The following is a 24,426-nucleotide window of genomic DNA, read 5'->3' on the forward strand; positions in this document are numbered from 1 at the left end:
CCAGGGATGTGGACGGAAGCCCCAGGGTCAGGGGTCTCCCGGGGGCCTCACAGGGGCCACGGGGGAGGGGCCAGGGATGGGGACAGAGGCCCAGGGACAGGGGTCTCCCGGGGGCCTCACAGGGGCCACGGGGGAGGGGCCAGGGATGTGGACAGAGGCCCAGGGACAGGGGTCTCCCGGGGGCCTCACAGGGGCCACGGGGGAGGGGCCAGGGATGGGGACAGAGGCCCAGGGACAGGGGTTTCCCAGGGGCCTCACAGGGGCCACGGGGGAGGGGCCAGGGATGTGGACAGAGGCCCAGGGACAGGGGTCTCACGGGGGCCTCACAGGGGCCACGGGGGAGGGGCCAGGGATGGGGACAGAGGCCCAGGGACAGGGGTCTCCCAGGGGCCTCACAGGGGCCACGGGGGAGGGGCCAGGGATGTGGACAGAGGCCCAGGGACAGGGGTCTCCCGGGGGCCTCACAGGGGCCACGGGGGAGGGGCCAGGGATGGGGACAGAGGCCCAGGGACAGGGGTCTCCCGGGGGCCTCACAGGGGCCACGGGGCAGCGGCTTCAGCAGAAGGTCTACCGTGAAGCCGCTGCCTCCTCGCGATGTCCCCGGAATCCGCCTGCCTTTGGGCTCTGGGGTCCCGTTCCCACTCGTCACGCAGACCAGGAGGCTGGTGGTCAGTGAGGTTCGGTCACTTCCTGGATGTGCCCTCCCCCCACCAGACCCCGTCCGGCACCAGCTCCTCTGCTCCGGCCCCAATGTTACTCATACGCTTTCGACTTTCAAGGACGGGACAGGGCGTGGTGGCCACAACAGGCCGTGGGGCCGGCTGACGAACGTGCCCTGAGCACCTCCTCCTCCTCCTGCATCTTCACTGCTGTGGGCGTCGCCGTCCGCGTGGCTCCCCCTCCTCCTGCATCTTCACTGCTGTGGGCGTCACCGTCCGCGTGGCTCCCCCTCCTGCTGCATCTTCACTGCTGTGGGCGTCACCGTCCGCGTGGCTCCCCCTCCTCCTGCATCTTCACTGCTGTGGGCGTCACCGTCCGCGTGGCTCCCCCTCCTCCTGCATCTTCACTGCTGTGGGCGTCACAGTCCGCGTGGCTCCCCCTCCTCCTGTATCTTCACTGCTGTGGGCGTCACCGTCCGCGTGGCTCCCCCTCCTGCTGCATCTTCACTGCTGTGGGCGTCACAGTCCGCGTGGCTCCCCCTCCTCCTGTATCTTCACTGCTGTGGGCGTCACCGTCCGCGTGGCTCCCCCTCCTGCTGCATCTTCACTGCTGTGGGCGTCACCGTCCGCGTGGCTCCCCCTCCTCCTGCATCTTCACTGCTGTGGGCGTCACAGTCCGCGTGGCTCCCCCTCCTCCTGCATCTTCACTGCTGTGGGCGTCACAGTCCGCGTGGCTCCCCCTCCTGCTGCATCTTCACTGCTGTGGGCGTCGCCGTCCGCGTGGCTCCTCCTCCTCCTGCATCTTCACTGCTGTGGGCGTCACCGTCCGCGTGGCTCCCCCTCCTGCTGCATCTTCACTGCTGTGGGCGTCACCGTCCGCGTGGCTCCTCCTCCTCCTGCATCTTCACTGCTGTGGGCGTCACGGTCCGCGTGGCTCCTCCTCCTCCTGCATCTTCACTGCTGTGGGCGTCACCGTCCGCGTGGCTCCCCCTCCTGCTGCATCTTCACTGCTGTGGGCGTCACGGTCCGCGTGGCTCCCCCTCCTCCTGTATCTTCACTGCTGTGGGCGTCACCGTCCGCGTGGCTCCCCCTCCTGCTGCATCTTCACTGCTGTGGGCGTCACCGTCCGCGTGGCTCCCCCTCCTCCTGCATCTTCACTGCTGTGGGCGTCACCGTCCGCGTGGCCCGAGGAGATATGTGCCCGCTGGCTCCCCCGCTGCGGGCGGCCTGCCAGGGATGACCTGCGAGGCGCCTCCAGGGGCAGGAGGCTTTGGGACGCAGACGGGCAGTGAAGAGGCAGGACGACATGCAGGGCGGGCTCTCCCTCAGGACCTGTCAGGTCGAGTGCCCGCCCCTCCGCCTCCCGGCTGGAGCGATGCCCCTGAGTCGGGGACACATGGGAATGGAGCCCCCGCAGCACGGGGCAGCTAAGGACACTCCCCACTTCCCGTTCCGCCGTCACGGGGCTGACCCCAGGTTTCCGTCAGCCTCAGGGCAGGACGACAGGCATCACTGTCCAGGGACAGACCCGGGAAGGCGGTGAGCATCCTAGACCAGAGAGCAGACGTATTACCACGTCCCTGCTGAGACAAGAATGACACCTTCCGGCTCCTGGGGGGGGGGGGGGTGACATGGGAGCGCACGCTCTCTGTCCAGTTGTCGAGGTACAAGGTCGGCATTCCACAAGTGGCGGACGTGGGGCGCCGTGGACGGAAGGGGCGCGTCCAGGCTGGACTGCCACCGGGGAGCAGATGGCACGCTCTGGCCACGGGCTGACGCAAGGCACTCCCGCGTCGTGATGTTGCCGTCGTGCGATGGAAAACCCCTACATCATCTCCTTTCCTCTGCGGGAACACCGTCCGGCGTGGACACAGCACGGTGTGTGCTCAGAAGAGCGGTCCAGTAAACTTCATCAGGGAAGGGGTACGTCCGCCGCATAAAACACAGTCATTTTGTTTTAAGTCGTCCCCGATTCAGAAGAGCAGGCAGCCAAGCAAGAGGCCACCCTCCCAGACGCCCTCTGTGGCCACCCTCCCAGACGCCCTCTGTGATCACCCTCCCAGACGCCCTCTGTGGCCACCCTCCCAGACGCCCTCTGTGGTCACTCTCCCAGACGCCCTCTGTGGCCACCCTCCCAGATACCTCCAGACATCCCCGAAGTCTTCACCTGACCAGAGGAGCAGGGGGCCGTCCTAGCCGGACGCCTTCCTGGGGCGTGGCTGCGGGACAGGGTTTTCACGCCCTCCCTGCCTCTCCAGCCCCAGCTCAGTCCCACCAGCCTGGAGTCCTCCTCGCCTCTCCCTGCCACCTCGGCCCCCACAGCCTCAGGCGCAGCAGGACTCTGTGCTGGAGTCTCCCCTCCCCAGGTGGACTCCTCGAGGTGAGCGCTGGCTCCTCCCTGAGTTCCTGCAGCTCCTGGACACCCCACCACAGTGCTCCTGGACACCCCACCACAGTGCTCCTGGACACCCCACCACAGTGCTCCTGGACACCCCAGCACAGTGCTCCTGGACACCCCACCACAGTGCGCCCGTCCAGAGCTTCATGCAGGGGCCAGCTTCTCTGACTGGGACGTAGTGGATTCCCTGGTGCACATTCGCCAACAGGCACAGGCAGAGTCCTCCAGGAGGCAGGCAGAGAGCCGCATCCTCTCACCGTCCTGGGCTCTGGGCATCCGCACTGAGGTCAGCTTGACTGGCCGGAGGGCTGCAGCAGACCTCCCGCAGGAGGGAGGAGAGCGAGACTTATCATTCAGCTGACACTGATTTAGCCAGCGGCTGAGTGTCCTATGCCCGTCCTTCCGACCCCCGGGACGCACGGAGCTCAGGAACCCCCTCACCTGTCGCTCTGCAGGGCCATGGCTCCAGGAAGACTCCGCCACTAACCAGCGCTCAGGGCTCAGGACGCCCGAGATGTTATCCCTGCGTTCTGCTCAGGATTCAAGCGCGGACACCAGAGAACAGCCTCTGCTCAGCCCCGCAGGGTCTGGCCCTGGGCAGGCCCTCAAGCTGCCCGAGCCAGGTTCGCGTCTACTCAGAGCACCAGGCTCCTGGTTCTCACGCAGAAAGCCGAGCGGCGGTCAGTGCACAACAAGGCGGTGGCCGGTGGCAGTGACCACCCCCATGTGTAGAACGGGAGGCCAGGAGGCCTGCTCCCCAGGCAGCAAAGACCCTTTGGACCTTGTCCCACAACCTGTGGCCGTCACGGCGACGCCTTTCGATTTTGCGTGCTGTCTTGAGCAGCCACACACGCTGACTGAGTCCTGCCACACCAAACCCCGGCACAGCCCACTGGTTCCACAGTGGCACCAGTCGGGTGAATCCGGGACGGGGTGTGAAGAGGGCCACAGGGGTGGGGGACCACGGTGTTTTCTAAGCGTGAATGAGCACTGCAGACGTGGTGACCGGCCTGGACCTGCCCACCTGGGTGCTGATGGCCATGCCTGTTGTCTGTCCCCAGGGCAGGCTGGGCTCCCTGTCCTCAGCCCCAATGGTCTGGGCACCAGCTGGGCGCCCACCTGCTGCCAGAGACTTCTCACCAGCCAGCACGACCCCAGCACGGCGCCAGCCACAGGGAGGGGGTTCCGGAGACGTCTAACTAGCTGAGAATGTCACCCTCTCCAGCGGCCTGCTCAGGAGAACGGAGAGCAGGGGGACCGTCCTCAGACACCGGGAGGCCACCGTTCTCCGAGGCAGGTGGGCTTGGACCTGAGAAAGTTCTCGGCTCCTTAAACATCCGTCCAGGGCGGGGGCGGCAGCCGGTGTGGCTCTGGGTCTGAGCACCCGTCTGGAAGAGGCCATGTAGGGGGCTGCCCCTGTAACACACGCCAGGGCAGGGTGTGCGGAAAGGGCCCCCCAAGCTCTGTCACTTCATGGCAAGTGTCTCACTCTCTCCAGGGAACCCGGAACCCGGGAATCGTGAAGGAAATGCTCACGGTTTTAGGACGCGTGCAACTGAAGACACAGGTGGGAAAATCGCACAAGCCAAACAAAACACATCCAGGGGCCGGCGGCTCCCGCCCCCCGGCTTCCCCTTCAGTCCCACTGTCCCCACCCGGGCCACACAGAGGGCCTCACCTCCCCTGCATGCCACCGGTCAGCCCGGCTCGCTCTGTGGGGACCGGAAGCAGAGAAGAGGCGGACAGGATGCCGGGGCCGCGTGGATTTCCACGGGAGTGGACGGGAAAGGCCCCAGCGTGCAGCTCCCACCTGCCAAGTAAGCACTCGCACTGTCGCCCGACCCTCGTGACCCGCCTGCATTCTAGACTCTGAGGACCGGGGTGCAGGGCGGGGACACCCCGTCCTGGTGCATTCTAGACTCTGAGAAGCGGGGTGCAGGGCGGGGACACCCCGTCCTGGTGCATTCTGGACTCTGAGAACCGGGGTGCAGGGTGGGGACACCCCGTCCTGGTGCATTCTGGACTCTGAGAACCGGGGTGCAGGGCGGGGACACCCCATCATGGTGCATTCTAGACTCTGAGAAGCGGGGTGCAGGGCGGGGACACCCCGTCCTGGTGCATTCTAGACTCTGAGAACCGGGGTGCAGGGCGGGGACACCCCGTCCTGGTGCATTCTGGACTCTGAGAACCGGGGTGCAGGGCGGGGACACCCCGTCGTGGTGCATTCTGGACTCTGAGAACCGGGGTGCAGGGCGGGGTGCAGAGCGGGGACACCCCGTCCTGGTGCATTCTGGACTCTGAGAACCGGGGTGCAGGGCGGGGACACCCCATCATGGTGCATTCTAGACTCTGAGAAGCGGGGTGCAGGGCGGGGACACCCCGTCCTGGTGCATTCTAGACTCTGAGAACCGGGGTGCAGGGTGGGGACACCCCGTCCTGGTGCATTCTGGACTCTGAGAACCGGGGTGCAGGGCGGGGACACCCCGTCGTGGTGCATTCTGGACTCTGAGAACCGGGGTGCAGGGCGGGGTGCAGAGCGGGGACACCCCGTCCTGGTGCATTCTGGACTCTGAGAACCGGGGTGCAGGGCGGGGACACCCCATCATGGTGCATTCTAGACTCTGAGAAGCGGGGTGCAGGGTGGGGACACCCCGTCCTGGTGCATTCTAGACTCTGAGGACCGGGGTGCAGGGCGGGGACACCCCGTCCTGGTGCATTCTAGACTCTGAGAACCGGGGTGCAGGGCGGGGACACCCCGTCGTGGTGCATTCTAGACTCTGAGAACCGGGGTGCAGGGCGGGGACACCCCGTCCTGGTGCATTCTAGACTCTGAGAAGCTGGGTGCAGGGCGGGGACACCCCGTCCTGGTGCATTCTAGACTCTGAGAACCGGGGTGCAGGGCGGGGACACCCCGTCCTGGTGCATTCTAGACTCTGAGGACCGGGGTGCAGGGCAGGGACACCCCGTCGTGGTGCATTCTGGACTCTGAGAAGCTGGGTGCAGGGCGGGGACACCCCGTCCTGGTGCATTCTAGACTCTGAGGACCGGGGTGCAGGGCGGGGACACCCCGTCGTGGTGCATTCTAGACTCTGAGAAGCGGGGTGCAGGGTGGGGACACCCCGTCGTGGTGCATTCTAGACTCTGAGAAGCGGGGTGCAGGGCGGGGACACCCGGTCGTGGTGCCATCCCTCCTGTCCCATCTCTCCCACCCGCCCGGACGAGATGAGGAACAGTCACCGTCTCCTGGACACTGGCCTGCAGGAGCGGCCGCCCAGGCCGGCGGCGTGAAGCGGGTTTCCAGCATAAGCCCCCTGCCCGCCTGTCCACCCCGCACCCCACGCCACAGACTCGATGCCACAGAGAGCTGACCATCCAGCTCACGCCCGACAAAGGCCAAGCGGGCAGAACAGTGCCGCTCAGCTCGAGTCCCGGGGCGGCGTCGCAGGGACATTCTCTTTGGAGAACCACCTGTCATTCAACAGGGAGTCCCGCACCACTGGCTCCAGACCCGGAGGGGGGCGGGCACAGCCCCGCATGGGGGGGGGGGGACGTTCCCGGCGAGGGTACCGAGCACCGGGGTTCAGCTGCTCCCCCCACTCCGAAAACCCTCTCTGCGGGGGCCTCCGGTGACCGTGGAGAAGTGCGGGGGGCTTGCGTCTCAGCTCTGCTCCTGTGCCTGGTCCCCAGATCCCCGGGCCCGTCCGCGGGGGACGCATCGATTGATAATTACAGAACACACCAGCACCGGGGACCTTTCTCCTTCCGCTCGCGACGCTCACCGGCGTCAGTCTGAGCATAAATACAATTAGATTTGAGAGTTCTATTACAAAAGCCAATAAAAGCAGGCCTCAGTAGAGATTCTAAAATTACTTAACTTTTCTTTAGGAAGAAAAAAAAAAGTATTAAAACAGTATTATCACATCAATGAGGAGAGAAAGCCGAGGAGATGATCAAGTTATGTTAAACCTCCCTGTATGTACTCATGTGTGAAGCAGTTATGTCTGGTCACATAATTGCCACGGTCCTGAGAAAATATTTCATATTTTATAATGAACATTAAAAGAGTTTGTGGATCATTACTTTATACGAGTTCCAAAGTTATTACATAAAACCCAATAGGAACGGTTATAAATCACCGATCCTCCCGCCTGGCCTCGGTAAACATAACACGGAGACCGACCGAGACGTTTCGGCAGACGGGATTCATGGGAAGAGGAGAAAATTCTCTCTGCATGTTAAGGGGGGGGGGGGGGGGGGAGACCAGACTTGAGTACTTGTACCAGCTCTTAACATTTTTTGTTTCTGTTTCAAAGAACTCCTATTGAACCACTAGCTTAAGCCACACACACACACACACACACACACACACACACACACACACACACACACACACACAGCTTCTGTTAGAACAAAGGGGACCCGGTTTTCAGACGCTGCTGCCCCGGACCCTCCATCTCTCATTATCCGATCTGTGGGCCGGGGCGGGGTCGGGGGGCGGGGGCGGTGGGGGTCACTGCAAAAGTCTTGAACTTTTCAACACAGCGTGGGGTTTAAAACACTGTATTAGGCGGGCTCCTACGATCACCGACACTGATTTATTTTCAAAAGGAGATCTTCTCTTTGAAATCTGAAAATCACAGGAATCTTCGCAGACATGGTGGAAGGATAACATTTGGAGGAATTAAAAAAATATATATATATATTTTTCCCCCTTTCTCCTACAAAACAGGTTGGTGGACGGCAGGTTCACTGGAGAGGGTCACTGGCGAATCTCAGTGAGGAGGAAGCGGGTGCTGTTCTGTGGACTCGTGCTTGTCCTCTTTTCTTTTCCTTTTCTTTTTTTTTTCTTTTTCTTTTTAATCCGAGCATTCTGTTTCGAAATCACACCTGCCACTCAGTTGGCCCCAGCTTGTGCTCGGGGAAGAAGTTAAGATCAGGAGAGGAACAGCTGTACAAACAGAGTTAGGGCCAGGGAGGCGAAGCCCACCCTGCTGTCGGCCCCTGAGCGCACAGGGCCCCGCCCCGCCGTGGGGGATGGGGAGGCGGTCCCACACCCGCCTCTCAGGACAGACGAAGGGCGGGCACCCCCCTCACCTGGGCCAGAGCGGAGCAGTCCTGCCGTCTGTCCCCTGCAGAGGGATGGGGTGGTGGCCTTCCAGGGTCCTGCACAGACACCTTGACTGTCCCCTACTTGCCAGCTCCCACAGGGCGCCACCCCCCCCCCCCCGGCCTGCCACGGAGCCACTGTGGGTGAGGCTGTCTCAGCCAACAGACGTCTTCGGGAGAATTTAAAGCACCAAGTCGGAGGCCCGATTCTGACTCTGCCCTGGGTCGTGTCTGTCACTCGTCACTTCGCGGCCGTCTACGTATATCCTAGACATCACCAACATCGTCCCGAACCCCCACCCCCGGGTTCTCAGCGCGAGCCCACGCTTCAATCCTTCCCGCGGTTCCCGCTCGGACCTCGTGCACCACAGCCAGCCTACCCACCGGGTTACTGAGCGCTTTTTTACTGGAGGAAAAAAAAAATCACGTTTGCTATTTGACCCGAATTGATTTCTCTCTGAATTGAACAGAGACCCGTATCCTTGGGCTGTCTACCGACGTCCCTGATGGAGTGCGAATGGAGAATCACTAACCTGTTTCAGCATTTTTTTAAAAAAAATTGATACAATGTCACTAGAGAGCAAGTTTTGCCAACAACCAAAGAAAGATGCCCATTTACAACAGGGAAGGGGGAAAAAAACTCTCCTTGGTTATTTATAGAAGTACTCACCTGGCAAAAGGCTGAGATTTTGATATGACTTAAGTACTTAGGGAAAAAAACAAACAAGCAAAGCGTGGGGGAAGGAAACGACGGGACAGATATTTTCAGGACTTGGACCCGTTGCAGAGAGCTTTCGGGTGTTTCAAACGAGGCCGGGTTTGGGGAAATCCTTACAGGCCCCTCAGAACTTCACGTGGTAAGCCACGACTCCCGACAAGGCCACCCAAGGACCATGTTCCCACTTGAAAAGGGACCTGGGTGTCTCTTTTCCCTAAAACACATCCGCAGGCGGGGAGGTCGTCACGCCCGCCTCAGGCTTTGGGGCGCTGCCGCCCACGGCCTCTAGGTGGCGCTCACACTGCGCCGCTCAGGCTTCCGGGGGCACAATGAAAACATTAATTTGCTATGAGATAATTTTTGACGTAAATGTAAAATGGTGCCCATTCGAACTCAGTAATGAAGCATGGTGCATTTCTGCAGCTCCTAATTTGACTAGTTAAATGACTCCATTACGTGTCTAACAGACAGAAGCAAATAATTTCTGGTCAGTTGATGCTCACTTATCCATATCATTTTTGCCCTGAAAATAAAAGTCTCTGTAATCCACCATTCCTTTGTCTTAGGCTTTTCTTCTTCTTTTCGTTTATTTATTTTATTATTTTTATTTTTTTGGTTAAGATTAGTAAAGCAAATATACATCCATAGTTCAGGTCATAGCGCGCCACGCGCTAACCAGGAGAAGCGTCGGAGCAACATGCAACAAATCCAAGATCCCTAATCGGGGAGGCGGGCCGCGGGACAGACCCTCGTTCAGGACTCCCACCTGCGCCCTGGAACTGAGGTCTGGGGGTCTGGGTTGAGTCTGGGCTTCAAAGGAACAAGCCTCCCTCTCAGGGCCACTGTCTTCCTGTGGCCCAAGGGGCTGCCCTTCCTTCACTTCCGTTTTTTACTTTGTCACGTAAGTTTAAGGATGTTTAGAAATTTTTCACCGGGGTGCATTTTATCCTAGCAAAAAAAAAAAAAAAAATGTTGCTTTAATAAATATCAAGTGATGAATAATTTTGCCCAAAGGGGGAAAAATGGTTAATATTGAATCTTAATGTTCCTCATCTAAGGGCTTTTTTCTTCCTGCTAAAAACAAGTTGAGAATGAAAGCGTATCGGCTTACCCATATCGCATGCATATTAGCGAGACACAGCTGTTCCTGCCCCCCTCTTAAGAACCATATGATTAAGTTATGGGAGATCATATAATCCAAACTCTTTCGCGATTGGTCACCTCTCGCAGACAAAAGCTTTTTAGTTTTAAGGTCTATTGAATGACGGAGTGTCCGGTTCTGTAAATGTGCAAGTAATTATTACTAAGCACCTGTGTCTCTTACCCTCGTGCACAGAGTCCATCTACAAATTGATCCTGGGATGGGGCTCCCCGTCTGGGACCGCTGTCTGTCGCTCAGAGATGTGGATGAAGGTTCCGGGTGCTGGCCCCCCAGGTCCTGGTGAACTCTAGGGTTACAGGCTCAGCCTGTCCCATCCCACAGCCCCGAGGCAGAGGGACAGTGGCCTTTACAGGTGGAGGAACGGCGGCAGGGGGGAGGGAGAGACCCCTCGCATTGGGAAGGGGTTTCTCCCTGCCACCCGCCGGTCACTGCTGTGCCCAGGTCATCGCCTGGGCCGGTCTGCACCAGGCCCTTGGTCTTTCTTAAAAGGCTACATTTGAACTAAAAAAGCACAAGTTTATGAGCTTCATTTCTCCCCAAAGTAACATGCTACTGACTCAATTAAATGCAGTTTTTAAAAACTGACTGGAGAATGTGTAGATACTGCCTTTATTAAGCTTTTAAAATTTCCGGTCCCTCCGGGGGTGCAAATTTCAGCCGTTTGCCTGAGCGGGGACGGGGGCTGTGTGCTGTTGGGATGATACAGTCGCCCAGAGGACTGTTTACGACTCACCCCTACTCTGTACACACGATGACTGCTGTTAATGAGGAGCGGCCCACCACGCCAGGCCAGCAGCCAGCCCCGAGGTCAGGACCCCAGGCCTCTGCCTGCCCCCCGAGGTCGCCCCAGCGCAGGCTCCTCTGCTATGTAGGTCGAGCGGCGGGAGGGTTTACAGGAAGGATCTGGCCTTGGCTCTGGTGCGTTTACAGCCCAAGCGGGCGTTTGGGCGCAGATCTGGGCTGTGCCGCGGGGAGAGGAAACCGGGTCAAGCTGGGGAAGACCAGCCAGCGCACTTCGCACTCCGCGAGGATCCGCGGGGGCCCGGCTGGGGCCAGAGCCCTCCCTGCGGCCACGTCCCAGGACCACGTCCCAGGACGCGCGCACTTGCTGGTGCCTGCGTCCCAGAGCCTCTGAGCGCACCGCGCGCACGGCAGCCCCGCACTCTGCGCCCGAGGAAGAAAGTGCGAGGAAGCCAGTTCCCGCCAGCGAGCGGATGAGCATGTAGGCCAGTCCGATAGGCCGGACAGACGCCGCCGGACCAGGAACCACGCCCCCGGGACAGGCGGAGCGGGAAAAGGGAACTCCCACACAGAGGGACGCTGGCTTCACAGGGTTCCCCAAGGACACGTGGGGAAGCGTGACAACTCCCAAACCAGGTTCCTCCCGTCCTGGTTGTCGGGGGTCTCGGGACAGGGGGGCGCGGAGGGGACCTAAACCAGTTTAACCCCCGGGTCAGCTCTCGCCCCCGGACGATGCTATCAGCCCACGCGGGAAGCCAGGTGGTGCTGGGGCTGAGCTTCCAGAGCTTTCTCTGAACGTGCGGGGACTCCAGAGCAGAGCTGACGGAGACTGAGGGCCTCAGGGCTGACTGCCGCTAAGGAGGGTGGACAGTGGCCCGTCTGCCTCCGCGTCCATAAAGAGAAGGCAGGGCCGAGGCCGGCACACCCGCATTTGCCAAGGACAGCGGCCCCGGCAGGACAGGAGACTGAGACATCTGAGGGTCTGAAGACTGATCGCTGGGGGACCAGATGGGAATCAGCTCACACGTGTGCGAGGGCCCGCGGGGACACGGGGGAGCGGTGAGCAAACACCCTTCATCAGCACCCTGGGACGCGGCAGACGCGCCCGTGGCCGAGGCCCTTATGCAACACCTCCGTTTAATAAGGACACGGGGCTGGGGGGTGAGGGGGGGGGGAGACGGAGGAAATTAAACTCCAGTGAGCTCGGCTTGAGCAGTGGAAGAGATATTGGAACCACTAATCAGAGACAAAATAGGGAAAGTTATGATTTAATTAAAGATATTCAGCATGGGTTCACAAAAGGGAGATCATACGTAACAAAACTAATAGAATATTTTGAAAAAGTAACAAAAAGGAATTGAAGAGGGAAACCAGGGGTGTAATTTACTGGGACTCTGAGAGGGCGTCGGGGGGCCCCGGCTCACAAAGGCCGACCTCCGGCGGGGGGAGCACTTCTGAGCATCGCCGTGGAGGGGTTAGGAAGAGGGGGCGGACTGCTGCTGGGATCTCCCCAATCGGAATTTTCAAAATTCATTTACTTTTTTAAACACAGTGCATCAGGAGCCTTGCTTTAAAGATGTGCCCAAACGTGATGGAGTTATAGAGTGTCTCAGGGCAGGCACCCTGCTTGCTACGATGACGGTGGCACCGAAAAGGATCTGCTGCAATCCGAGGAGTACGAGACCGCTGCTGGTGACCACCCGGACAATGGACGCTGACACGGGTGAGACCCTGGGGAACGGCAGTCAGGGCTCCGGGACCCGCAGACGGGCCGGCACACCTCCGGACAATGGACGCTGACACGGTGAGACCCTGGGGAACGGCAGTCAGGGCTCCAGGACCCGCAGACGGGCCGGCACACCTCCGGACAATGGACGCTGACACGGTGAGACCCTGGGGAACGGCAGTCAGGGCTCCGGGACCCGCAGACGGGCCGGCACACCTCCGGACAATGGTCGCTGACACGGGTGAGACCCTGGGGAACGGCAGTCAGGGCTCCGGGACCCGCAGACGGCCCGGCACACCTCCCCACGCTCGCTCGCGTGCACGCTCACCTGGGGACACGCTCAGACACACCCCAGCACTTCGCACATGCACACACGTCCACACAGCAGGCACCAACCCGGCACCTTTGGAAACACTCTGGGCACACTCACGCTCACAGGCGTGGGCACACACAGCCGTGAACACGTGGGCGCACTCCCATGCCCGGGTGAGGACACAGGTGTGAAGGGGAGAGCGTGCAAGGAGACACGAGGACGCACGCTCAGGAGGGGCCCCGCGGTCACCTCACGGTAACCACAGACGCTACAGGGAGGGAGGGGGGAGGGGGGACCACGACACGCAACAAGGTCTTTGTGGCTTCAAGCCAGACCAGATCCGAATACTTTTTCTGAAAATAAAATAAAAACAGTGAGGGACATGGGACTCAGGCCTGGAGAGGGTGGTGGCCCAGATCCCGGACCTGCTGTCCTCGGGCTCTGACCTAAAGCTGACCCGGGGAAGAGCCGGGCTGGGCAGAGGGCTGGGGAACCCTCCAGGTAGAGGGACTTGGTCCCCCGGGGACGCAGGTGTGATGTTTCCGGTCAAAGCAGGGACCAACATGACTGTGAGTATGGGACGCTCACTCTGAGAGTGTGGCCGGGCGGTCACCACCATCCCAGTGGGGCACGGGGTGGGCACCCACATCCCCCCCAAGTCCCCAGTGGGGCAGCCTGTGGGGAAGACGGGAGCCCAACGTGAGCAGCCGGACGGCGGGAGCTCCGTTTTCCTTCCCCGTCCTCAGCGTCACGAGGGCACTGGGGTCCTCTCCGTATTCACAAGGTCATGGAGGATGAAAAGCCGCCAGACGGAGGCTCTGCGTGCCCCTCTTCATTAACAAAGACCGGAGTGTGGCCCGGGCGTCACCCTCCGCCACGCAGAAGAGCAAAGCATTCGTGTAAAAATCAGATTTTTTAAAAAAAATGTCCACTGTAGCGTCCTGCTTCATTTTGATGATTTTAAGCCTGGAGATGCCCATGGCTTGAAGCCATTAGTTATGAATTCATACTCAAAATAGGGGGTGAAAGATAAAAAGAAGTTTTTAAAAAAATCGAAATAGGAACAGAGGGGATGAGGGCGGACCCTGCCCTGCTTGGGCAGCTAAGCCTCACTTCCAACACGTCCCCAGATCACTGACGCGGCCAGTGCTACCCGTCCAGAGAAGCCCGGGACGCTCAGTACCAGGGCCCGCGGCCTGTGATGACCCATGCGTATTTTAGGGAAGAAAGGCATAGATCAGAGATAAAAAAAAGAAAAAAGAAAAAGAACTGTCATTAAATCGAGTCCATTCCTTCACGCCCTCTCCCCCAGTATTTCATTCGAGCAGATGTGGGGACTTCTACTTTGTTCTCTGACGCGTAGACTAGAATATATTCCCTCCGCCCTGGAGTCTAGCCCAGCGTGGCTGGAAGCAGGGCCGGTGAGGGGCCAGCTCACACAGGGCTGAAGGGCGACCTCGGGCGGCTGTCTGCCCTGTAACCCCCATCACCCTCCCCAGAGTACTCTAGACAGAGGACCTAAGTGAAAACTCACCGTGCCCCTCCCCCCTTCATGCAGGGGGTCCCCCGAAGCCCTCGCGCCCCCAGAATCCCAGAGCTGACCCCGGACCGCGCCTCCCCGGTAGAGTAAAAGTTCCCAAAGGAAAGTGAAGTGTTAAAAAGTACCTGTCAGGAATGTCTCTTGAAATCAGTCACTGAGAGTCATCTGTCAGTAAGACACAATTAATTACTACATGTCAAATGAAAAAAATAAAACCGATGTAAATTCAACAGTGCGTTCAGGGTACGGAAGTGTAGGGCACCCTGATGACTAAACAGGGACCGACTCAGGTGTCAGTTTGCAATGAGCCCCCCCCCCCCCCGGGGACGTGGCTCGTGGGGCCCCTTCCGAATCTTCCCAGAGGCGACGTTGGGTCATGGGGTGTTTCTACCATGTCCATGCCAACTATGTTTGGAGGATGGGGCGAGCCCCCCCACTTCCATCCCCGCAAATACAGTAACTTGCAAAGTTCAGTGCGTTTTAGCGGTTTTCAGCGGCCAAGGCTCTTGAAAGGTTAGTTAGTGACTCAGCAGGAGAAGATGTGTCCCTGTCACCTGTCAGGGGTCCTCCAAGAACTTGGGAGAAAACAACTGTACTGCCCACTGCGAACATTCAGTTAATTAAAGCAAAGCCGGCTTTATTTACGATATCGAACCAGTCACCGTAAGCCACGTCGGCATGGTCACCACTGAAGACGGGACTGTCCCCTGCTGCGTTCCCGATGCCCCGGTCTGCGGCTCCACGGCACCCACCGGGACAAGAGGGTGAAAGAGCACCGAACGCCGGGGCCCTTGTCAACCCCCCACCTCCCGTGGTGTTCTTCGGGGAGCGGGTGTCAGCCACCACAGCCCCGCCTGCCCTGCAGTGACCCCGCCTCGGACACTGGACCACTGGACGTGCTGAGGAAGACTCCGGGGAGATGCCCGCGGCCAGGCAAGCCCACACACCGCGTCCCTCAGAACTGCAGGAACACTCGCAGCCCGGGCTCCCCCCTTTCCCGGTGAGATCTCATCGGGCCTGGCGCTGGGGGGTCCTGCGGGCTTCTGGTGACAACGGTTTCCTTCTGCACCTCCCGCCCCACGCCAGGCCTGCGTTCCTCTGGTCTGACCTGCCTGACCTCTACCTGCCCGTCCCCTGGGAAACCCGCAGGCTCCTCTGCAAGGGGCCTGCTGTTGATTGCATCACCCAGGCTCCACAAGGATCAACAGTCAGAACTGTGTGTTTTCAGGAAGCCTCATAAATATGTAAACACGGCTTTCTGGGGGTGGGGGGCCAGGGGGAGGCCAGGCTTCCAGGCCACAGGACAGGGTCAAATAGAAACTTCCCACGCCGAAACCCCCACAGTCCCCGTGGCTGAAACGGACCCCACGTGTCCTCCAAATGTACTTGAAAGAAACCAGTCTGTAAAAATAACCAAATTTACAACACACAATTTGTAAAGATTAAGGACTTGAAGATTCCTTCGAAGAGGATGATTTGCATTGCAAACAAACTTTGTGATTTACAGTCACCGCGGGGCTCCTGGTCCTCAGAGTCAGTGTAAAACAGGACTCCGCTCCCAGTGCCTCTGAAAGGGGACCCTGTCGCCCAGACTCCACAGAGACACACCGTGTGGGCAGCTGCCCATCAGGCCCGGCGGCCAGCCCGGAGCAGGGGGAGGGGCTCCAGCAGGCCTGACTTCGCCTTCTTCCCGGAAGGGTTCCCTGCAGCTTGTCACCACACTCAGCCTTCCGCGTGCCTTTGGCTTTCCCCAGGTCTCCCTCCCGGGGGGCCCCTGGCAGTCGGGTCCTTCATCCCCGCTGGGGGCCCCCCCAGGGGTTCGCCACCCTCAGGCAGGTGTTGGGTCCCGGTCCAGAGACGCTGCCCTATGCTGGCCTCATACTGTGTCTGATTCTGAGGGTGGCAGTGACTGCCCGCGGGTGGACTCAGTTCAAGACGTGAAATGAAGTAAAAGCGCGGATGAAATGTCATTATTTCAGTGCAGGAATTTCTCCTCCCTCCAGTAACCAGCTCCGGATAAATAACCGGGAGCACCAGGCACAGAGTGGCCACAGAGCTGCCCCCTTTCAGCTCTCCCTGCGTCCTAGTTAATAAAGAGTGGGAAACTGGCCCTGGCAGTTTGGCTCAGCGGTAGAGCGTCGGCCCGACGTGTGGAAGTCCCGAGTTCGATTCCCGGCCAGGGCACACAGGAGAAGCACCCATCTGCTTCTCCACCCCTCCCCCTCTCCTTCCTCTCTGTCTCTCTCTTCCCCTCCTGCAGCCAAGGCTCCATTGGAGCAAAGTTGGCCCGGGCACTGAGGATGGCTCCATAAAACCTCAGCCTTGGCCACTAAAATAGTTCAGTTGCCAAGCAATGGAGCCAAGTCCCAGATGGGCAGAGCATCACTCCTAGTGGGCTTTCCGGTGGATTCCTGTCAGGGTGCATGTGGGAGTCTGTCTCTCTGCCTCCTCTGCTCTCATTTAAAAAGAAAAAAAGTGAGAAACAAGCTAAATATTCCATAATGAGAGAAATGACTATAAAATCCCAAACAGGATCATTTATTAGAGCCACAAATCTGTACAAGTAAAAAGTTAATAATGTGAGAACGTGCCCGTGTTACACATACATATTACATACATATTACGTGTATATCGCCTGTAACGATGCACAAGTTTGGTGCAGAATAAACCTGAGAGGAAATCAACCCAAATGTGCAGTCTTTCTGCGGCAAGAAACAGCTAGGAGTATTTTTTGGTTTTTGTTTATTTATGTTTGTTACTTTAAAAATCAGACAAGAAATAAAAGCAAAATTTTGCTCTTATTTGAAGAAAACCCAAGTTGACTTTTTTTTTTTATGGGAAACACATAGGGTTAAAAGCAACAAATTTAAAGTAAGCTCCAATTAATGTTGGTATTTGTTGTTAAAAAGTAGAATTTCTCTTAATGCCCAAGATTCTAGCTCCCTCACACCATGAAATTCCTTATTAACTATTTTATACGAGAGATATCCGCAGGTCCCAAGCGGGGGGTATGTCCTAGCGGCCGCTGAGGCAGAGGGAAGTCACCCAGTCGGAGGTGAGAGCGGGGACAGGTGTCCAGGGGACAGGGCACCGTGCCCAGCGGCTCGGGCTTCCGGGTCCTGCCTGGGCTGTGAAGCCCGCCCACCCCAGGCACACAGTGTGCCCTCCGTGAGAAAGCCGTAAGCGCCCCTGTGCCCAGCACAGGCTCTGATGTTCAGCACTATCTCCATACGCCCGGCATAAGGAACGGCTGTTCTCTTGTGGTGCCTTCTGCTGTCGGTGAAACTCGGGGCTTGACCGGGACCACTCCCCTGTGTCCCCACGCGGAGGAGTCTGCAGGTGGCCAGGGGAGCAAGCCTCCGGCCCTGCCGACCGATCCGACTGAGCGGCTGGGAAGCTGCTGGGCCGAGAACAGGGACAGACTCGGTTCGGGACTCAGCGCTGACTCTTCCCAGTCATCAATCCAAGCCTCCAGTGGCCAACCCTTAGAATCGGGGAGACAGTCTCCTTCCCCACAGCTGTGGTGTGCTGACTCAGAGGGCAAGAAGTCTCCTTTGAAAGGCTGACACAGTGCTGATTGCCAAACAGGAAAAAAAGAAAAAAAAAGAAAAAGCCAATCTGGTTTCAGTTAATTAAGAAGATACTAATTTACCTCCTCCACTCTGGTTATGGCAAAAGGCTGGTTGGTGTCAAATAAACCACCCTAACAAGAACAAATGGACACACTGCTTCAAAACACAGGCACGTGTGTGTGTGTGTGTGTGTGTGTGTGTGTGTGTGTGTGTGTGTGTGTGTGATTATTTCAAGGCACAGGAGCCAAGACTTGGGGACCAAGACATGAACAAGAACAGAACAGAGCGGGCCTGCCCCCCCCCCCCCAGGCAGTGGTGAACGGACAAGCAGCATCTGAGAAGCTGAGCAGCATTTCCCACTGCTCCCAGGGGCCAGGGGGACAGAAAACGAGGCTTGTAGGGCCTAGCAGGACGAAGTGTCCCGGCAAACACTGCCCGTCTTCCGTTGTGACCCCGTGGGGACACAGCTAACAGCGAGAGCGCACAGTCGCTCCTGGTGCGTCTGCAGCGTGACTCCTGTGGGGTTCACCATCACGGACACGGCTCACATTCCGTCCGTCCTCATTTGGCAGGGCCTGCCTAGAGCCAGGGTTAGTGATGATTTCTGAACACGGTGTGTGACTCTCGGCGCTGAATGGACCAGGAACACCAGGAGAGAAGGAGCCCCCGGACAAAAATGAGGATTAAAGAGTGAGACCACAGGTGATAGAAACAGACCCACAGCATGTTGAGTTTGAGCTACAGACTTTACAGACGTTAAAACGACAGTATGGGTAAGAAAAGAGAGGCCCTGGCCAGTTGGCTCAGTTGGTTACAGCGTCATCCCGAAATGCCAAGGAAGGTTGCCGGCTTGGTTCCTGGTGAGCGCACATACAGGAAGAGACCAATGAACGCACACGCGAGCAGAACGCCAAATGAATGCTTTTCTTTCTCTCTCTAAAATCCATCACTGATATTTTTTAAAAAAAGAAAATAGATGACAAAACAGATTTTTGGCAGATGAGAATCTTAAAAAGAAATACACTGATAATTCTAGAGTTAAAATACAACGTCTGAAATGGTAACAGTGTTTTTGACACACGTGGGAGAACATGGCATTTGCTGGGCACACCAGTGTGCCCTGTGCTTGGCCCTGAAGGCACACGCCGTTTGCTCTCGGACTAGTCTGGCCCACGGCGACCTTCCAGTTTCCTCAGGGGCCCGTGCCATCTTCCCAGAGAGTCAGTGGGCCACTCAGTATCGGATACAAAGATCCTAAATGTCCTCATGACAGACACGGGGGACATCTGAAGCAGCCGAGGTCTGGTTTGGAGCCTGGCATCAGAGAGGACCAGGACTGACTTGATCCTCGGGCCATCTGTCAGGTTGGGCCTTTACCTGCGAGATCAGGGGCCACGTCACCGGAGAGCCCTGTCGTTTGCACAAGGTCCCCTGACCAGATCACTCAGGGAAGGGCCTCCAGGCCTGCCTGGGTTACTGCTGGGTGGCCCATGGGGAAGTCAGCAGGTGTCCATGCAGTGCCATGATGTCCTCGTGTGCAGAGACAGAGAGACAGAGCAAGGGGCCTTGTGCACTGTGCACGCCACGTCGGCCTTGTGCCGGACCTGCAGAGCCCCATCACCGAGGAAGACATGGGCGGCCATGAGCCCCATCGACCCGCGTGGACAGGAAGGCCACTGTAAGTGGGAACCAGGATCTGCGTGGAGGAAAGGGGCCGGCGTTCTCGAAACAGAGACTGAGGTCGGATGCTAAGAACTTCCCAGTGGGCCTGACCTGTGGTGGCGCAGTGGATCAAGCACCGACCTGGAACGCTGAGGTCGGCGGTTCAAAACCTTGGGCTTGCCTGGTCAAGGCACATATGGGAGTTGATGCTTCCTGCTCCTCCCCCCTTCTCTCTCTCTCCCTCTCTCTCTCTCTCTCCTCTAAAATGAATAAATAAATAAAAATAATTAAAAAAAAAACGAACTTCCCAGTGGTCCAGCATGGCTCAGGTGCACGTGTGCGATGCTCTTTAGAGGAGAATTCGAAGGCTGCCCGGGAGACTGGAGGCTGAGCGCTCGCTTTACCCACAGTGAGATGCTGACGGGCCAGGAAGTGTCCCCAGCACTGTGCCAGCGCCCAGCGGGAGGTCACAGAACTGACTGCAAGAAGGCCGAGAGTTCTTGGGAGAGAGTGGTCATCTGCTGGGGTCACCTCCTGCCATCGGGGGGGACAAGGAGTTGCTGCCCCCACTTCAAGCTCAGTGAACGGAAGCTTGTCCTAGGTCCCACATCGTTAGTGGGACATGAAGCCACTGAAGGACCCAGCTTAGAAAACTCAGAAGCTTGGTGGCTGCTCTGGAGGCCTGCTGGGGGCGGGGCTAGGGAGGTGCTGGGGGCGGGGCTGGGGAGGATCTGGGGGCGGGGCTGGGGAGGATCTGGGGGCGGGGCTGGGGAGGATCTGGGGGCGGGGCTGGGGAGGTGCTGGGGGCGGGGCTGGGGAGGTGCTGGGGGCAGGGCTTGGGAGATGCTGGGGGCGGGGCTGGGCAGATCTGGGGAGGTGCTGGGGGCGGGGGCTTGGGAGGTGCTGGGGGCGGGGCTTGGGAGGTGCTGGGGGCGGGGCTGGGGCGGATCTGGGGAGGGGCTGGGGGAGGAGCTTTGGGAGGGGTTAGGGGAGGAGCTGGAGGGTGTCTGGCCTGTGGTTCCACTCAGAAAATTTTGGAACAATTGAAAGTCCAGTAGCAGGTCACTAGGGAAGGAGCTCCTGCATAAAGCCAGCGTGACCGTCTTTGCCCCGCGGCCACGGGTGAGCTGAGACAACCCTGGCAGCAAAGGAATGGATGCTCACTACAGAGTGACACGTCTGGGGGCTAGCAGCTGGCAGCCAGCCCGAGGGGACATTCTCTACTGTAGGTGACAGGGCCTTGGAGAAGTGGGAGAGCCGACCAAGGACCCCAGAAAGCACCCAGCCTGAAGAAAGAGCCCCTGCGGGGGCCACACTGCCCGCCCTGAGTCCTCCTGGACCCCACATTAAGCGGGTGGGGAAACTAACCCACGAAATGGGTTCACCAGGCAGAGAATAGTGTTCTGTGCGGCCACCCTCTGGGCCGCTCTCTGTAAATGTAGTCGCGATACAGAAATGATAGTATGATAGTTGGTCAGTGGAGGAGGCTCCTTGCGTGAAGGACCCGCAGAATTGTCACCCTTCATAAGCCAACATGCCGACTGCCGGTTCTCCCCACGAGGAGTGGGGGCCCCTGAGGGGAGCCCACCAGAGGGCCGGTGGCCGTCCACCATCAGGACCCAGGACCACGGCCCTCGCACCTGCCGTGCCCCAGATGACCTCACTTCCTTTATCACCAAGTGCTGGTGGTCAGGCCTCCAAGAAGGTGGTCGCCATTTTTCATGGCTGGTCACCCTTGTGAAGGGGTGACTCTCCTGAGCAGAATTCCAGAGGACGGGGTTCCTGGGGGAGAAAACGCACGTCAGCTAGGCTTCTTCCTGACACCTTCCCTCCAGAGACCCTTTGGGGAACGGTCACTGCTGCTGACACCTTGCTCAGAGAACGAGGTGCCCACGGACGGACAGGCTACGCCCATCATCTGGGCTGCCCGGAGAGGGCCTGGGGCCACCAGCTCAGGAAGCGCCACGTGGTGGGCCGCTGGGTTTCCAGCAGGCAGGAGAGGCGCACGCACTCTCTGCAGGGCCCGCGATGTCTAGACACCCCATCCGCGCGAATCTGCTGGCGGAGGAGGAGATGGCGGCAGAAGGCAGACCGTCGAGTCCCTCCGCTCAGCCGGCGCAGGAGGCGGGACGCGGGGCCCCTCCGCTCAGCCGCCGGCGCAGGAGGCGGGACGCGGAGCCCCTCAGCTCAGCCGCCGGCGCAGGAGGCAGGACGCGGAGCCCCTCCGCTCAGCCGCCGGCGCAGGAGGCGGGATGTGGAGCCCCTCAGCTCAGCCGCCAGCAGAAGCCCTTTTCAAGGAGGACAGCTGCTCCTCCAATCTGCCCGGCTTCAGCAAGTCAACACTCCCTCTGGTGACAAAGGGCACACTGAGCCACAGCGGGGTGCTTTCGGTGTCTGGGAACCTTCGCACTGAGATGCCCACCGTGTGGGCATGTGGGCACTGCCTGCTCCCCTCTGGAGAGCCTCTCATGGGGGACAGCTCTGGGCTCCGGCAGGGAGCCACCGTAGAGGGTGCCGTGCCCCTGCCGGCTTCCTGGAACGGCACACTCTTCATCTCCCAACAGTCAAATAAACAGTCAGCTGCTAAGAGAGCAGGATGGGAGCTCCGTCGTTCCCTGGTACCTGCTCACCACCGCGCAGGGCCCGTGCCAACGCTGAGCCAACTCCAGCGCATGCCATATGCCCGTTTCTTTACTTAGCCGTGTTGGGGGGGGGGGGAATCCTTCAGAGAGTGGAAGGTCCCTGTAATACTTGGCAAGTGTGGCAAGGACACCAGCAGAATGTGCACAGGGCTCATGTGTCCCCGAGTGTGCACACAGACACACACACACGCCGTCGGACACATACACGCACATGCCCACTCACACCATCACACATGCATGCACACACACGCATGCACACACATGCTCACACAATCACACACACGTACACTCCCACCCTGTGTCTTCTCTTCCAGACTGTGAAACCTCGCTCATTGGCTGTTTTATCTGAGAAGAGGAACCAGATCAAGGTCAGCTCAGCACCAGGAAAATGGAGCAAACTAAAACAGACTTAGTCACACTTCTGGTCACTTCACCTGGCTGAGATTCACCCGGGAGCCGGGTCAGCCACACGAGCGCCCAGGAACGCAAACGCACGTCATCTGCTCACAGTGCGGAGTCCCCCCCGGGGGGGGGGGGGGCCTGGGCTGCACAGAGTCAAAGGGCTGCACTCCCCACATGACATCCTGTCCCCTTCCCAGCGGGACCATTTGATTGTACCACCGTGGGCCAGATTTGGGTCCCGGCGTCACCCACACGCATGGGGACACAGCGCCCAGGGGCGTGAAGTGCAGGAACCACAGACCCGAGGGAACCCGCGTCCCCTTCTCAGCCCAGAGCTCCCGACTGTGTGGTCAGCAGCAGAGGCTCTGGCCGCCGCTGGGCCTGCTGTCCAGGGGGCACACCCTCTGACAAATGCCTTGGGGAGCCCGGCCCCGCCCTGAGCAAACCCTGTCTCAGGAGGGCCGGGGCAGCACGTGGACGCCCCAGGGGTAGTCCCCCCACGGCTGCGGGGCAGGACGAGGCTGGGCACGTGGGGAGCCCCTCGCAAGGGCGACCGTCTCCTCTCCCCAACTGGGATCTTCAGCTTGTCGAGCTCCGAGCCGAGCTTTCCAAGGCGAGTCGGGAAGAAGCATATGGTGCTTGCCCGGTCCATATGACTGGCTGAGCGTCGACCACTGCTGTTGATACAATATATCACTTCTTCCTCAATATTATGACAGCGTGCGTCAATGAAAATTAAATGACTGTCAAACTTATCCTGCTAACTTACGGCGCCGCCATCGGAGAGAGCCAGCGCCGCGCCTTCAGCCAACGGGGACCTCGTCTGCACGCCCAGCCGAGATGTGGGAGAGGCTGGCGTGCGGGGCTCCCGTGCCAGCCGGGGGCTGCCAAGCCGGCACCGGGCTGGAGAGCGTCCACCTTCCCGCAACTCCGGCTCCGCTCTTGGGGAGGAGCCCGGGGCCGGCGCCCGGGGTGGGGGCACTGCCAGCAGGGCACAGGCGCGGGGTGCCACTCTTTATGAGGGACGGGGGACCACGTGGCCCACGCATGTGCTGGTGGGAAGCGAGGTGGGGGGGTTACATCCTCGGGGCGCGTTTAAAACCTTGTATCCACGGTCTGGGAACCGTCCAATGGAAATATCTAAAAAGCTAGATTCCGGAGCCTGAAGCCCATCTCAGCCTCTCCCGTGCCTTCCCGACGGCCTCGGCGTCCGCGTCCGCGTCCGCGCCTGAGACGGGAGACCGCGTCGTGCCTCCCCGACAGGGACGCCTGTCCACGGGGAGACGTTTCTAAGGTTTCCTAAAATTCAACGTGAAAGTTGAACGATGTGGCTCTCTCTTTGGTCAGCTTATCGGGAGGTGTTTGGCGGCACAGGGTTGCCGGTGGGATGGAGAACGTGTGGGCCTCCCAGGAGTTACCACACCCGTGACGGCTGTTGGTCCGTTCCCAGTGCTCCCTGCCCCCCCCCCCAGACCATCCTGCCCCGTGGAGTCAGTCTTCCCAGCACCTAAAAAAAGGAAAACAAACCTTGGTACTGAGACCAAGGGACAGAGGCGGGCTGGGACTCCGACATCTTTATTCTCGCTCTGTGCCTCTCAACACAACCTGCGCTAACGTCTGCGGCGTCAGACGGGCTTGTCGGGAACAGCGCGAGGGGCGGGGAGGGCGCGTGGATGGGGTGTGGGCAGGGCTCCTGGTCCTTACAGAGCTGTCCCTTCCTGTACGAACATTCCAGAGGGGCACCCACGGCTACGCCAGACAGAGGAACAGAGGACACACGCCCGC

At 59.4% G+C, this 24,426-nt stretch overlaps 1 protein-coding gene across 3 annotated transcripts in view; it reads right to left on the reverse strand.

The window, feature by feature from the left end:
* Nucleotides 1-24,426, reverse strand: part of ZNF536 (zinc finger protein 536) — a 390,408-nt gene that overhangs the window by 47,573 nt on the left and 318,409 nt on the right. The gene's annotated exons all lie outside the window — the stretch shown is intronic.

Source organism: Saccopteryx leptura, chromosome 9 (assembly GCF_036850995.1).
Source record: "Saccopteryx leptura isolate mSacLep1 chromosome 9, mSacLep1_pri_phased_curated, whole genome shotgun sequence".
NCBI lineage: Eukaryota > Metazoa > Chordata > Mammalia > Chiroptera > Emballonuridae > Saccopteryx > Saccopteryx leptura.